Raw genomic sequence first — 17,612 nt, 5'->3', positions numbered from 1 at the left:
CAAAAGCACATTCCTGGTGTCAACCACAACATTGCTCTGACCTATCCTGTGTTTTGAGGTGAGTACAGAAAAAGGAGAGGAGGCCAGTTTTTAGATGCACCGCATGTTTCCACGTCACTGCTGGCACCTATTTAGTCCAGACCCATTGGGCCAAGTTGGAAAGGGAACTAGGGAAAGAACTACGCTATAAGAATATTTGGACCTAGACACTGGTTTTGGGTGTGCTTCTGAGGATATCTATAGCGGAGTAAATTGGGCTAATTTGATTCATCCGTTTGCATTTCCAGAGCATTTTTTCATGACTTTTTAATGTTTCCATCCCATCTAAAACGTCTAAAAATAACAAATTTGTGGGTCAGATGATACATTTGAAAGACTTCTGGTGTCTGGGAATCTTGGTCTGATTACTGACTCACGTGGTCTTTAAAATGAAAAATGAAGATTCTGATGACTAATTGTGTCACAGTTGTGCCAAGTTGGCTGGATGTCCATTCTTGATACACAGGGGAAACTGTTGAGCGTGAAAGTTTTGCAGTTCTTGACACAAACCAGTGCGCCTGGCACCTACTAGCATACCCCGTTCATAGCCACATACACAATTAACGGCTCAATTGTCTCAAATCCTTTTTAACCTGGCTCCTCCCCTTCATCTACACTGATTGAAGTGGATTCAACAAGTGACATCAATAAGGGATCATAACTTTCACCTGGACTCACCCGGACAGTCTATGTCTCTGCAAAGAGCAGGTGTTCTTAATGTTTTATATACTCAGTGTACAATTTACGAATGAGCATGTTGATTTCTGTAGCGTAGTAACTTCGAATGTTTGAATGAACACCTTTAATCCATATGAATACTTTACACTTAATCACAACAAAATAATAATGGGATCGCAATATTGGCTTGTTGGCACTAGCCAGCACAAACACCTACACAATGCTTGGTAATACACAGGTACAGTATGTGGCTGTGTATCACCGATTGTGTTTGATGCTCATCAACAGATGGACTTGTTCACATGTGTATGTTCCAACAATGGACCCAAAGTAATGCATGCACATTTGTGAGTCAAGCCAATCTGTCAATTAAGAAAAACAAAGCCTTCGAAAAACCCTGCCTGCTGGTAAGTCAGTGTTTACCAAAATGGGCTTGCAAAGCTTGGTCATGCTGTTCTTTGCACACAAAAAAGCTATGATAATTTCTCTTCCATGTGCCTCAGAAATTGTGCTGGTAGGCCTCTTTCTTCGGTTCAAAAACATACATGTAAAGGGATTTTTTTAATAAAATGTAAAGGGTACATTTCCTATAGTCAAGCAAATGTGACTCACTATCCAATACGGTAATTAACTGTAGTACAGAAGGCTACATTAAACATGTTTTTTCTGTGAAGAAAAAGGTGACATGAACGATAGTGGTTACATGTTATAAATAACCACCAATGTTCCCAAGAACCCCCCCTCCCCCCTTCTTCAAAGGGAAGAAATTTACGATGGGACTTGAAGTGCCCTTAAACATAAATGGCCATCGGCAGTAATGGACGGCCTCTCTCAATGGGGTTCACTGGGGTTGCGTCTCAAATAGCACCCTTTTCCCTTCGGGCCCAGTGAGAAGTACTGCCCTACATAGGGAATAGGGTTTCATTTGGGACACAGCCTGGGTATCCGCTGCAGCTCTCTACTTCTGTGCTCCTGACTGCCTTCTGTGCCCCCGAGTGGCTCATGCGAGTCCAGATAAACAAATTAGGCACGTGGTGCCTAATAGCGTGTGGATTATACCACCCATACACATTTGACAGGACACGTATCCTTCTTATGTATGCAAACACATGCAGACACAAATATTTATCACAGAAAACACGTAGCACAATTTTCTAGATGTTAGATGCTATGTCAGCATCCACGACCACAGCATGGCAGATGGATACGGTATGCTTTTCTGATCAACCGTGACCATGGCCATTACTCTTGGTGGCACGGGACCCGGGCTCGCACCAGCTGGAAAATGGGCTTTTGGTTGGAGGCAGGCAGGGCCTTTAAAAGTAAGCCACATGGAGGGGCAATGAGGCACCAGTAACAGCTCTCCAGCTGGCAGGACCAATTTTTCACGGTAAAGGAAGAAATAGGTCAGCGCCAAGCAGTAGCTGAGCTGTTGCTAAGAATATCGCTGGCCCCAGTGGACATTTTAGGACTCTTAGGTACTTTCTCTCCACAAGGTACAGGTGACTACTCTGTTGTGAGTTTCCAGTGTTTGCCCAGCCAATAAGACAACCTAATGCTCACAAACAGGTGGAATTGGGAAAAGTCACCTTGAGTATTGTAATTGTCACAAAAAAACAAACATTTGTGCATGTCAAAATGATTTCCATACACGGTACGTGTTGGACACATTCCAATTCTACCCCTACTCACAAAAGGTGTCACTGGGAAGATATGATTCATAGACTTATGATGTGCCATTTGAGCTGTACCAGGTATCAGATTAGGTTGTGTTTGGATGGTGTTGAGTGCACTGTTGCCCAAATCGACACCTTAAATTCTGTTGATATAATTATGCGAGCAACAGAAATTCCACCCTTGTATCAAACAGTCATGAAGACTCCAAAATCATCCAAAATCATCCCAAGTATTTTTTCTCAATTTATTGGAGGGTGAAGTCATATGTGTAATGCATGTTGTTGGCTGCTGTGGAACTGTTATATCGCCCTCATAGTTTATTGCCTCTCTGAGATAATATGATTTGAGAACCTCACAATTTGCATTTGCGTCTCCTGTTTCATTACAGTAATGGAGTTAGCTCTACTTTGTGCACTTTGAGCATTGAATAGAAGGAAGGGTCTGGTGCCAGTTGCAATTAAAGGAAGTTAGACACAATTGGAATTGAGACGCCACTCCTTGGAGTTTCCATAGCAATAACCAACGGCATACGACATTGGCGTTATAATCACTTGGAAAGGAAATACAAACAAGCTGTTATTCCTTTTGATATGTCCTAATATCCCTAGTCCCACTTTCCCTGTTAAAATATAATTACATTTGTAAGTCAGAAAGCACTTTAGCTCTTGCTGAAAGCTTTCACAGAGTCATTGATCACACATAATTGTGTACTTTGAAGTGGTTTCGGCTGTGATAATGTCGCTAGTGAGAGAAACCATAATAATATCCAAACAAGTCATAACAAAACATGTAATAGAACCAAAGTGTTATTTTTATCAGTCATTTAAATGATTTCATTGTTATGGTACATTCAAATTGACAGATTAAACAACCCATTAAAACATTTAAGAGATACAATTAAGAGTATACTAATGAAAAATAAGTGGTCACCTCAGTGAAACACCAATCCTGGTTTCAGGGAGTATTTCTTAGAAAAAGGAAACTACAGTTAAGGCAGAAAGAGACTAAATGATTTCCCTGCAGAGAGAGAGAGAGAGAGAGAGAGGCTACAAAGCACAATTAACACATGTATCTACATGGTGGAAAACACTTTCCATTTCTTCTCGGATACAGATAGTGCATCACTACAGTGGGTATGGATGATAGGCTGTCTCTGCTTCACTGGTGGTTAGATAGTGTAATATAAGCATTCACGACAGGGAAAGTGGTTGGAGCCAATGACACGCAATCCAATAAACTGATGGCCGGTGGCGGTGGCTTTACTGACACCCCCCTCCAACCACACTCAAGCCCCCAGCCTGTGCGCTCATATTTGGGAGTAATGCATCACATAACCTGTCCCCTGTGGGGTGTCTTAACAGTCTGATGTTAGGATTTATGCCAAGCGATCAAACATGCCTTATTAGCCTAGCGTAGCCTAGCGCTGGGACTAAGGCTCCCCCACACTGGCTCAAAGTCCTAGTGTGGTGCTAGCCCTCCCTCTCTCCTTCCCCATTTATTACTACATGCTTAATTAGTCTAGTGAAGCGCTGGGGCTAGGCAGCTAGCTCCTTCACCCACTGCTAGCCCTCCCTCTTGCCCATTTATTATTACATGCTTAATTATCCTAGCGAAGCACTGGAGCTAGGCAGCTAGCACCTTCACACACTGCTAGCCCTCCCTCTTGCCCATTTATTATTTACGCTTGATGATACCTCTGTTAATTCTGGAAAAGAGGAGTCTTTCATCAATTATGAAATAGCCTGTCTGTCCAAAAGGAGAGATTGTGATGTTGAGGTTCAGGCAAAGGCTTGTAATGAGTCGACATGAATTATCAGCCATAGAAATAGGATTGCTGGAACAGGTATCCTCAATTAAGTAAATGGTCATGTTAATGTTCCATGATTCTATTTCTAAGTTATTGATGACTCTATTTCTATGCTCCCCTATCGCTATTGTTCTAAATTGTGTATAATTGCACCCACATTTTGTAGGGATGGTGGTATATTAAGTGCTCTGAGTATCTCGTCTCTCACCACTGTGATTCAGTGTTCCCTTAAAGAAATCAGTGCAAAGGTTCTGAAAGAGCAGCCAAGGCTTAGCCTTCCCCTTCGCCTCTCACACACATACGCATGCACGCACACACACACACACACACACACACACACACACACACACACACACACACACACACACACACACACACACACACACCTATGACTATATGACATACACACACACACACACACACACACACACACACACACACACACACACACACACACACACACACACACACACACACACACACACACACACACACACACACACACACGCACACACACACACACACACACACACACACACACACACACACACACACAGGGAGCTGCTGGGGACGTGTGGATCACTCATTACACTGGCGTGTGTGTGGGGGTGTGTGTTACTCGTCTCAGTGGAGTGTGTATGTGATTTGTATGTCATTGAATCCCCCCCTCGAGCGTCTTTGCCCTCCCCTGATAAAAGGAGGATCTCAACATCTGAGGGGTTGGGTGGACTTCACAGCAGGGATCAGTTACTCTGAAGAAGAGGGACGGAGGGATTTAAAGTGCATGGGCCAGGAGTGGAAAAGAAGGGATGAAAAAAGAGAAGAGAACTTGATGGCAGGAGGCAGCTCACACATGACCATCACCATCGCTCCCTTACATCCTTGTCTCTCCTTCCCTCGCTCTCTCTCTCCTCCTGCAGCTGTGGCTTTCTGAGCATGCCTCTTCGACATCCAACGGCTGAGCACACACGAGTGGGGGAAGGAAGAGAAGCAAGAGAGGGACGAAAAGAGATTCCAGCAGACCTAGTTTGGGAAGGCACAGACAAACAGCACCTCAAGTAGGAGCAAGGAGGGCAAATATTTAGAGATTTTCACATTAAAGGACATTTGAAACTGCGAGAGTTGACAATGCTGTGACAATGTGATGGCCATTCGCAGGTCCTTTTCGGAGGGGGAAAGAAGATGAGAAAGGAGTGAAAAGGGGCTTTTCGTTGATGGCTGTGTGTCTCAATGGGCAGTGGGGCACGTCCGGCATTCGATGGTTGACCACACTCTGGTGGAAATTCTAGGACACTCACCTAGAACGGATCGTCGATCAAAGGGACACATCATTTTTATTGTTCCACCTGAATCTCCGCATTAGGAGCTTTCGGTCGTCAAGGAGAGAGCATCTTTGAAGTGAGAGCACGACGAGAGGACGAGAGGCTTCTTCTTTTCCAGGGATTCAACTTCAAAGATAAACTTTTCTAGCTCCTTTCCTTTTGAGGTTGCACACACAGGTCCCTGTTCCCTTCTATGTCTCAAAAGGGGTGTACGGGGGATGATTTTGTGGGTCAACAGAAAGAGAACGTTGGAATTGCAGTTGTCCGTTTCCTTTTGTCAACACAATATATTGGGAATATCACAGTGTTGGGAACGTGTGAGGATTACAATGGAGACGAAACCTATCATTTGTTGCAGTGGATAACCAATACTCACATAATGAACCCTATCCATCATGTTTTTTCACTCCATGCCACGGCATGGAATTAGTGCTGGGGTTGGCAATTCCACATTGGCATCAAACCGGAAATGTAATGCTGCGAATCATTATGATTGATTATGACTGGAGACGTAAGTGTAAGTGCATTGCTGAATCCATTGCGCTTTTTGTTACTGCTCGGAAGAGCTCCAGGAGAATTTTTTATGCGGCAATTTATCTACAATGTCCAACATCTAACATGATATCAACCACTGACAGAATTACAAGAACATTAAAGTAATAAAAGAGACATTCCCAGTTACTGCAGACACTAAAGGACGACAAATCGATGACGTGGAGGCATTGTGTTTAGAGTGTAGAGTTATACAGTTAGGGCTAAAAAATATTATATTTAGATTTTTATTAGGATCCCTAGGCAGCAATGCAGTTTCAAATGTACTCTGCTTGACTGTTTCCCTGCTTGCTGAGTACTGAATAGAGGTTGAAGGATAACTATTCATATTTATGAGGGTATTTTGGGGGAACTGATGGCAGGTCATGCAAGTGGACCTGACTTTGTACAAACAGTCATCTGATGGGACTTCAACTATCTGAACCAAATGGTGGTATATACCTGATTCAACCAACAGGACTAAAATGAGCTGATGAACAGAGACAGTTACCACAAATGTATTATAATACCTAACCTTCTTTGAACCCAGGTTTTTGCTTTGACCCACAACTTTCATTTATTTTTTATTTGATTTATTTCTTAACTCTTTTTTTCTTGGACCTATATCTTTTTCTTGGAACTTCATTTTTGTTTGACCTTTGTTTCGTCTTTTGTCTTGGATCTTGGTTTCCCTTTTTTCCTGGACGTTCACCACCTGGTCAGTATGGTGCCGCCACCACCCGCCAACAAGCTTCATGTGTGCTTGTCGGCCGTCTTGATCATGGGCAGCATGGCACTGATGGACGCCTACTTGGTGGAGCAGAACCAGGGGCCCAGGAAGATCGGCGTGTGCATCATGGTCCTCGTGGGGGACATCTGCTTCCTCATCGTCCTACGCTACGTGGCTGTGTGGGTGGGTTCTGAGGTGCGGACCTCCAAGCGTGGCTACGCCATGATCCTATGGTTCTTCTACGTCTTTGTCCTGGAGATCAAGGTCTACTTCGTCTACCAGAACTACAAGGCCGAGGACGGAAAGGGGAGAAGTTTGGACGGTTGGACTGGCAGCGGCGGCGCGGACGGGGTGGCACGGAAAGCGCTGACATTGCTTCTGTCCATTTGCGTGCCCGTGGTCTACATCACGTTGGTGGCCATCGACCACATGGAGTACGTGCGGCCGCAGAAGAAGAAGGAGGAGATCCGGTGTCGACTCTTCTGGGTGGTGGTGGACTTGCTCGATGTCCTGGACGTGCAGGCCAACCTATGGGAGCCTCAGAGGAGAGGGCTCCCCCTATGGGTGGAGGGACTCATGTTCTTCTACTGCTACATCCTGCTGCTGGTGCTCCCGTGCGTGTCGCTGAGCGAGATCAGCATGCAAGGGGTGAACATCGTGCCCCATAAGATGATGCTCTATCCGATTCTCAGCCTGGTGACTATTAACATTATCACTCTCTTCATTCGTGGTGGGAACATGATCTTCTATAGGGACTCCAGGGTGTCTGGGATACTGATGGGTAAAAATGTGATCGCCATTGTTCTCAAGACTTGCAGTTTTGTCCAGTATCGGAGGCATCTCGGCGAGGTCCCGTCGCCCGCCCTTGGGGTAGAGATGCAGAAGAATTGCATTGTCCACGGCCCAAAAGTGACTATGCCTGTGCCGATGCCGATGCCCATGCCACCCCAAGTAGTGATTCAAGACTTCACAACGTTTCCCGAAGAGATGGTGTGTGTGAGTGACACAGAGGTTGAGCAAACGTGACACAGGTCTGGGTGAGAAAATAATAAAGATACCTAACACATTATGAGCTTTATTATAGGACAATATAAAATACACATTCATGCGTATAGCAAGTTACTAAGCATGATGCCTGCAGGGTTTTAGTAAAGTGTCACCAGAACAGTTGACACAAGGAAGCAGCGTAGGGTCACGACAAGTAGGGTCACAACCATTTCCTTGGACCAGGGAGGAAATTACTTTAGGAAGAAGTGAATGTGCCCCTCCCAATAAGGATGATCTAATGAAGAACAAAAAACTAAAATGAAAGATTAAAGGGATACTTATACTTGTATAAGATATTGTGCAGAACAAAGTATGATGTACCTTTTAATTTGGGGATGATTTGTTGTCTCTTTGTGCACCTGTAAAACTACCTACAAATATTAATGTGAGGTGCTGGATACAGTAAATGAAAGATATTCCGCACACTTTACTGACCATTGCTGTGTTTATTGTTTATTTTAGTATTGTGAAGAGGCCGTTCAATGAACAGTAGAGTACCTTCACTCTGACCGGCCCTCCTTTCCAAACTGTTTTCGTTCTAATGCTGTTTGAGCGTCAATGTCAACCATTTTGTATTGAATGACTTGTCTTTGATAAATGAGCCCTGTATCGAAAGAGTTCAGGTTGTGGTTGTTATGTATTTTGCATTCGATTAAGTGATATGCGTAACACTGAAGAGCTTTAAAAGAAAAAAAGAGCAATTTAAAGCATTTATTTTCCAATAATTTTGCGAAGAAAAGTTGGCTTTTTTCTTAGACGATTTCTTACTGTTCACTGTGGTCAACAAAATAAGATTGAAGGAAATACTTTCATGCGACTGGAATATGTGTCTCTGAAAATAGGCCTTTATCAAATATGTACTGAATATGAAAAGGAGAGACGTCTGCTGACTTGTTCTGACATGCGCTTTTGAAGCGGTGCGTGGAAGCTGTACGTGTATTATTGCAAAGACAGGTATTTGTTTTGAAAGAAGACGCTTTAATGAAAGAGAGATATTCTACACACATTCGTGTTCAGACAGAGAAATCACAAGACAACTTCTGTCCTGTGAAAACTACATATTTAAAAAAAACAATTGAGGCATGGCTGTTCTCTTCACTTCCTCCAGTCACCCTCGGAAGATGCGTTGACCTTTTTCAAAAGTACAATTTCAGTATACATATGGAAAACTATATCAAGTGCATAATTAACCCAAAGACATTGAATTTGGCAATCAGTGCTCCCTCAAAAGATAAGGGCATGACGCCTCTGCATTCAGTGTTGGTAGAGAATATATTCCGACTCACAGTATGAGCTCTATGTTTGAGAAATGCAACTAATACACAATATCACAATTCTGTTGACAGTTTTCTCAGAAACACCATGCTGCATAATTGGTGTGGTATCCATGGCTACCAAATATCTTATGATGACTGTGATATCTGCAGTACGAGGAAGATTAGTTAACGATTATTTAACTGTCGCTAGCTAGATCATTATATTTCCTTCTGTATTGTTCTCTGATATTGTTTTACAATGCCTTTACATCAGCACTCTTCATTTACGGTTAGGCTTTGAACCCTTAAAAGCACATTATTTATAGAGTAAGTACTACAGTATGCAGGCAATGTTCAAACGAAATATTCCACCTCACAATTTATTCCTCACTTTTTGGACCCTAAGGGAAAATAATAAAATACAATAAACTTCATTTAAATATGATCAAGGACACAATGTACACTGCCGCTGGGCAGGTATTCATGTTTTAGGAGGTGTCTGTTGCTCAGGTTGTCTATAAGGAATGGGTAAGTGAAATGGAATTCATTGAAAGCACATCAACCATTAATACAACTTAATTGTGGACTGCAGTTAATATAGAGTGCAGTGGTCTTAAGGTCCTCCGATGGGTCAAATTCTGACCCATACTCACACACGTATTTTATATATGCACAAATACAGATGCAGTATTTTTTTTGCACACGTTACATCACAGCACAGCGTGCCACACTCGCCTGCGTCAAAATCACCTGCAGACAATGGAAATAACAAATGTCATCATCCTCTTCATCACCAAGGAAATTAAAGTATTTTTCTGCAAGTTTTTCTTTTGACCCATGACTTCACTGCAAAAACTGATGTTTGTCCAAAAGACGCACACATCACTGCAGTCAAACATCCTATACCTATGAGGAATACTTATGTGAGAATGCTGTTCATTGACTATAGCTCAGCGTTCATTAATTTATGTAAATCCTGTGGTGCAGGAAAATTCTCAGCAACAACAGAGTGATTAAATTAAGAGTCTTTATCTGTAGTCCCCTTCAAGCTCGTCACCAAGCTCGGGACCCTGGGACCGAACACCTTCTGCAACTGGATCCTGGACTTACTGACAGGCCAACCCCAGGTGGTGAGGGTAGGCAACAACACCTACGCCACACTGACACTCAACATGGGGTCCCTCAGGAGTGTGTGCTTAGCCCCCTCCTGTACTCCCTGTTCACCCACAACTCTGTGGCCACGCATAACTCCAGCACTATCATCAAGTTGGCACCAGCGGAACCCCAAAAAGTGCTTCCAGGAACCTTTTCCCTGACGAATCTTCCATGTCCCATTTATTATATTCTGAATATTAGTCATAATAACAACAACAATAATAATAACAATCATACTATTAACAATAATAATAACAAAATAACATTGATTAGCACACTTGTAAAGTCACACATACATTTTATTGACTTTGAAAGTCACAGAAAACCAAACATGCAATCAATAAATGAAGTACGATGTCAACCGTTGACGGCCGTTCATATTTGATGTGTGTCGACAACAAGATAGGAGCCTATACTAAAAATACAACAGTAATTATTGTCATCAACTATACCAACCAAAGACCCCATCTTACTGACACAAATGATATGTTTAGGTACAGTAGAGAATATTTCACAGGTCAATCATGTATAGAAACTAACAAAGCATTAGCACATCAAATAACACCTTTATAGGTGGTTTCTAATTTTAGTCATTTGGCTGATACAACTGACCTCGTGTTACTTTGTGCTCTGGTCTCCTCTACAGCAAAAAGTTTGCCATTCAACGTTTGTTTGTAATTGAACTCTCTCATCAATTGCCACAACACATTTCTGAATGCACCGCAGGGTGCTTCTCCCTGATACTGCATACTCAATGTTAAAAAGGAAAATGGACCCCTATTGCCACTCCCAATCCCATTGAGATGTCCTCCTGCTCTTTAGTGAGTAGCTAATCTCTGTCCAGGAAGAGTTGGATGTGGCTTAGAGGGATTCCCCTCTATTGGTGCGGTAGTTCATGGGAACTTAACACACTGTCAGCCAACTTGGATCTTCTTTGAGGAGGTAGGGAAGGATCAAAATGGTCGCAGTGACATTGAGACCTTAAAAAGACCTTAATAAAGAAGCTAGATTAGAATAAATACAATGAGAACGGCTGCATACTGTAAAGGGTACATAAGGATTGTCATGACGGATCATTGGGACCGAGGTCAAGGGAGCAGACCTAGTCAGTTGCATAATTAGAGACGGTCTTGTTATACTGCTGGAAGTGTGATGGAATAACAATGTGAGAAAAACATATACCAGCCAGCACATTATGGTCTGGGTAGGCACAATGATGCCCACCCTGTCTGGTCTCAACGAGGGGTACTTTTGAATGAGCGCTGTGCACTCATCCACGTATTGCCGGGTAGTGGAGTACCTTAAGCATAAGAGAAACATACAAGATTACATTTAGACTAACAATTCAAATGACATTGATTGTTGGTGTTGATTATCATCAAGTAAAAGTGTAGTATTTGCTATGCTATTAGCTGCAGTGACTATGATAATATAGAGAGGGTGAGTATGGCGGACAGGTGTAACAGAACACAAAATCACACTGTAAATACATTAATTCACCATTCAGTTACAAGTGGAAAAGATAAATAACAAAGAAGACACAACAATCACACTGAAAATTCATCAAAATTCTTCAGAGAGGCTAAACTATTTGTAGATCCATAGTGAGCTATTTTTCACATTGTCTTGCTTTAATCCGAAATACAGAGGACAGTCCCAATACACCAGCGTGAAAGACATACATTAGACACACAAACATGAGCAATATTAGTTAGCCTCTCTCTCTCTCTCTCTCTCTCTCTCTCTCTCTCTCTCTCTCTCTCACCTGTTTGTGGAGGCTGTGTAAAGATCAATGCTGTAGACGAGAAGCAGGTACAGGGAGTGAACATGAATAACGGGCCGGCCGAGGCATGGGCGTGGGAGCCTGATGGGCCGGCCGAGGCATGGGCGTGGGAGCCCGACGAGCCTGCTGAGGCGTTGGAGCCTGATGGGCCGGCTGAGGCATGGGCGTGGGAGCCTAATGGGCCGGCTGAGGCATGACGTGGGATTGGAGCCCGATGAGCCGGCTGAGGCTTAGGAGCCAGGCGAGACGACTGAGACATGATGTGGGATGGGAGCCTGCCAACCCAACCGGGGCAAGGAAACCTCTCGAGCCAGCTAAAGCATGGAAGCCCGACGAGCCAGCTGAGGCACCCCCAGTTCCATCGGTTGCGGCACCCGGACCCGACATCACCAACAAAACAAAACACAAAAACCTCCCTGATCCTTCGTATAGTGGTGTCAGCATTCTGTAAAGATCGACGCTGGAGACGAGAAGCAGGTACAGGGAGTGAACTTTTAATAACCATGGACAGGAACAGAATACGTGTCTGGACAGGGGAAACGGAAACGACAATCATGTTGACACACGGATGAAACAGACAGATATAGGGAAGGCAATCAAAACGTGAAGGAGTTCAGGTGAGTCCAATGAGCACTGATGCGCGTAATGATGGTGACATATGTGTGTAACGAAAGGCCGCCTGGCGCCCTCGAGCTCCAGAAAGGGAGAGCGGGAGCAGGCGTGGCAGGCTGAGTTTCTCACAGCACCCAAACTCTACAATTTAACTGGACAGGGGCAGAATAAGACAGGGACTGAAGGAGGATGGAAAGAGATAGTGAGAGAGTGTATCACGGGTTTAAATGAGGACTAACATTTCTCAATAACAAAAGTTAGCTAACGTTAAAGAAACTTTAACTAGCTAGCTAGTTAGCTAATGTTAGCTAAAACGTACCAACAATTATACAACAATTACCAGTTAACATTACAGGCTATGTAGCTTGGCTAGCTGATGGAAACCTTTTAAAGTCTCAAAAAGCCGCCTGTCCCTTTTATTAGCCGGACATTGGCACATATTTCAGCAAATAAACGCTGGTTTAAAATAATCACCAGGTCTAAATTATTTTTTTTGAGGTTACCATGAATTACCATGAATTGGTTATGAGGTTTAATGTTTGATTTGTTTCATTAAATAATTCAGTAATGACAACAAAAACAATTTTGGCAATCATCCGTTTTTATCTTCAGTAATAAACTGCTAGCCATTTGCTGCTAACAGCTGACAACTGCTAGCTAACTGGCGAGAACAAAAGCAGTCAACAACTTTGCGAGTACAGACCCTTAGAAATCGTACGATTGCGATAGTAAGAACTGATGAAAATGCACAATCAAAGAGGAGAATATTTATTCTGTCAAGAAGACGTTTTTTTATAGAGGCATACTAAGACAGAAGAAACATGACACAATGTGTAAATGACAACACATAAGTGCAGTAAATTAAGACCTTTATAAAAATTCTGGAAGTGAATGCTGGAATTAAACAGTGAACTATGCAAATGAGCAAATAGACGCCAGGCTCAAATAGAAGCCTGTCTCTAATAAGCGCCTGTGGTGTTCAGTGATTTAATTGAAGTTTTACGGTACATTACATTATGTATTTTTTATATATATATTTTTATAGTAGTTTGATGAATTATTATCTTAGCTAGCGAATAGCTAACATTTACTCACCTTGCCGTCGATCTGTTGCAGTTGTCTCTCATCTGTTGTGTATCCAACCGTCCACGCACTTTACATTTTTTTATTTTATTTAACCTTTATTTAAACAGGGAGTCACATTGAGACTAAAAATCTATTTTACAAGAGAGCCCTGTCCACATTACAATAAAAACAGAATATTAAAACATGCACGTGTATAAAACAATAGAATTCAGCACACAATGAACAAAAATAAACATTTCATAAAAGCAATCACATTCAACTACATAGAGGTCCTCAATCAATAATTTAAACTACCTGAGTGCCGCCAGTACATCTAGCTGCAGTGAACTCTGCATATTGTCCCACAAATTAGGGGCAAAGAAACTAAACACAGATTTTTCTGTGGAGACTGAAGGGATCTCTAGTGTTATCCATTCCTGTGAACGGTTTTGGTAACTTATTATTCTTATCTTAACGAATTCAGTTTTTCAGTGACTGTTCTTTTGCCTGTAGTGTGTGTTGGCTTTTCAGTGACTGTTCAAGTGTTTCCTTGACTGCGAAGCTCCATGTGTCTGTGTGCCCAATGTGCTGTTCTGCGTCCCCCATTCTTGTAGATATACTGTGAAGTTCTAATTTGTTTTCTTCAAGTTTCTGGTTAATGTCCTTCTTGAACTCATTTAGTTATTTTCTTACATCTTCTCGAAGTTCCTCTCGTAAAGTTCCTCTCGCCTGTGAGCGCCTCGCGCAATTCCTCCTTCATCACCTCACGAAATGAGGGTTCTTTTCCTGCTGCTATCTTATTTGCGCTAGCATTAGCCATCTCAGGTTGATCGACGATTATATCTTCTGCTGTCTTGTTACGGGCTGTTGTTGTAGCTCTGTGACCTTTTCCTATTTTCCCCTTTTCCATTTTGCGTAAGTTATTATAATGCTCAGAGTAAATACTTGAATTTAGGGGGGGGGGGGGAATACCCAACCAATACGCAGTATGAAAACCTGGGCAGCCATTTCCTAAGTTGCGTCACCAGACTGGAAAATTGCCATTTTGTTTTGAATTTTGTATAATTTTAAATTAAGAATAATTTTCTGTTGGCACTAATATCATTCCATTCTGCCGTTACCTTTGGTATAGGATGGACTGCTGAATAAACTGCAGGTTGTTCTTGGCTTGTAATATGATAGCAAATGTATAATTTCATTAATTTTGTATTCAACACTAGGACAAACTACAACTTTGTAAGTAAATTTGATGTAAAAATACATTTGTAAATAAATTTGTAAAGATCTACAGTAAGCAATTAGACCGTTTCAACTTGAGGTTTGGCATATTACTTACACTACACGAGTATGTAAAAAATCTCCTTCCAAAATCATGGACATTAAAATGGAGTTGGTCCCTCCTTTATAACATCCTACACTCCTCTGGGAAGGCTTTCCCCTAAAGGTTGGAACATTGCTGCGAGGACTTGCTTCCATTTCGCCACAAGAGCATTAGTGAGGTCGGGTCCTGATGTTGGGCAATTAGGCCTGGGTTTACAATCCAATTCATCCCAAAGGTGTTCAATGGGGAGGAGGTCAGGGCTCTGTTCAATCTCAACAAACCATTTCTCTATGGATTTCACTTTGTGCACGGGGGCATTGTCATGCTGAAACAGGGCCTTCCCCAAACTGTTGCCACAAAGTTGGAAGCACAGAATCGTCTAGAATGTCATTGTATGCTTTAGCTTTAAGATTTCCATTCATTGGCCTAGGCCGAACCATGAAAAACAGACCCAGACCATTAGACTTTACAGTTGCATTGGGGCAGGTAATGTTCTCCTGGCATATGCCAAACCCAGATTTGTCCGTCGGACTGCCAGATGGTGAAGCATGATTCATCACTATGATGTGATGTGTATGATCTTACACATTGTTTACCTAGCTAGGTTCATTGTTTATCTAGCTAGCTAACTACATGTCTTAATATGGCTGTGATCCCCGTACAGGGATCAACATCAGGTGAAATTTCAAAGTGAAAACTAAAAATACAACGTCGTAACATTAAACATTCTTGAAAATGCAAGTGTCTTACATCCTTCAACAGATTAGAATCTTGGTAATCAAACTACGTTTTCCGATTTAAAATAGCTATTACAGAGAACAAATACCATGCTTTAGTTTGAGAAGAGCGATCAAGAACAAACAAAAAAATTCCGCCGTGACAGTTTTTACACATAAAATTATGACTTACATTCTGATATCTTGCTCTTATTTCTCTTCCTGAGAGTCCCAGTGATCAAATGAAGTGCCGTTTTCTTTGATAAAATCCATTTTTATAGCCTAAATCGAAACATTTTGTAAACCGTTTGTGCCGTAAATTCCATCTCTTATCAACTTTTTACGGAACACACAGTAAACAATCGTTTATCTAGTCATGGTTGGTTTCAGTGCAAACCTCTGGATTGCAACACAGCCAAACATTGTTTTTTTTGCGGGGAGTATTGACCGAAGTGAACTGATTTGAAGACAACGAGCAATGACTTCATTGTGCACCAATAATTTTAGCGAAGCTTCGTTGATTGAATGTATTTCTGCCAATGACCACTGATCTTCTTGAAATCTAGCTGGGTAAATAGCCAATGAGCAGATGTAAACGCCAGTATGTGATGGTTATGGGTTGGACCACCATTCCTTGTTTGTAAACGCACGCGTAACGAACTCCATTCTCGCCTTGACCATCAGAGTAGTTGCAGTGACGCTTGTTACGCACAGCAGTATTTTGGAAAGTAGTATTTAAGTGTTTTTTCAACGATTTCATTGAAGACATCATGGCGAATAAATCAGGAAAAGTAAAGTCCAAGTCTAAGTATACAGATTTGCACCAGATTATAGAAGACCGGGAAAGTGAGAGATTTTTTGTTTGAGGAATCTTTGAGTGTTATGATTCAAACAGGAGCTGAGGATCTGTTTCTGCAAGGACAGGACGTACTTCTGGACGGGTAAGTGGTAATGCCGTTTTATGAAATATAAATACGTATATATATTTTTGCTAAATATATATATATATATATATATATATATATATTTTTTTTTTTCTTTTACAAATGTTTTTTGCAATTTGAATAAAAAAATTGAAAATATAAATATCTGACATGGAATATATATATATATATATACACACACACACACGTCAGATATATATATTTTTGAAAAAATTTAAAATTTATATATCTGACATGTATATAAAGTGCCTTGCGAAAGTATTCGGCCCCCTTGAACTTTGCGACCTTTTGCCACATTTCAGGCTTCAAACAAAGATATAAAACTGTATTTTTTTGTGAAGAATCAACAACAAGTGGGACACAATCATGAAGTGGAACGACATTTATTGGATATTTCAAACTTTTTTAACAAATCAAAAACTGAAAAATTGGGCGTGCAAAATTATTCAGCCCCCTTAAGTTAATACTTTGTAGCGCCACCTTTTGCTGCGATTACAGCTGTAAGTCGCTTGGGGTATGTCTCTATCAGTTTTGCACATCGAGAGACTGAATTTTTTTCCCATTCCTCCTTGCAAAACAGCTCGAGCTCAGTGAGGTTGGATGGAGAGCATTTGTGAACAGCAGTTTTCAGTTCTTTCCACAGATTCTCGATTGGATTCAGGTCTGGACTTTGACTTGGCCATTCTAACACCTGGATATGTTTATTTTTGAACCATTCCATTGTAGATTTTGCTTTATGTTTTGGATCATTGTCTTGTTGGAAGACAAATCTCCGTCCCAGTCTCAGGTCTTTTGCAGACTCCATCAGGTTTTCTTCCAGAATGGTCCTGTATTTGGCTCCATCCATCTTCCCATCAATGTTAACCATCTTCCCTGTCCCTGCTGAAGAAAAGCAGGGCCAAACCATGATGCTGCCACCACCATGTTTG

General features: G+C 41.8%; 1 pseudogene across 1 annotated transcript; it reads left to right on the top strand.

Moving 5' to 3' along the window:
• Positions 1–5,140: 5,140 nt before the first annotated feature.
• Positions 5,141–8,448, top strand: LOC110493765 (transmembrane protein 121 pseudogene; annotated as a pseudogene). The gene has a single exon (XR_016487644.1). The product of XR_016487644.1 is annotated as a transmembrane protein 121 pseudogene (transcript).
• The last annotated feature ends 9,164 nt before the right edge of the window (positions 8,449–17,612 follow it).

Source organism: Oncorhynchus mykiss, chromosome 17, assembly GCF_057628025.1.
Source record: "Oncorhynchus mykiss isolate SJ-2025 chromosome 17, ASM5762802v1, whole genome shotgun sequence".
Taxonomy (NCBI): Eukaryota; Metazoa; Chordata; class Actinopteri; order Salmoniformes; family Salmonidae; genus Oncorhynchus; species Oncorhynchus mykiss.
Note: the sequence above shows the minus strand (reverse complement) of the source record. Positions and strands in the feature narration are given on the sequence as shown.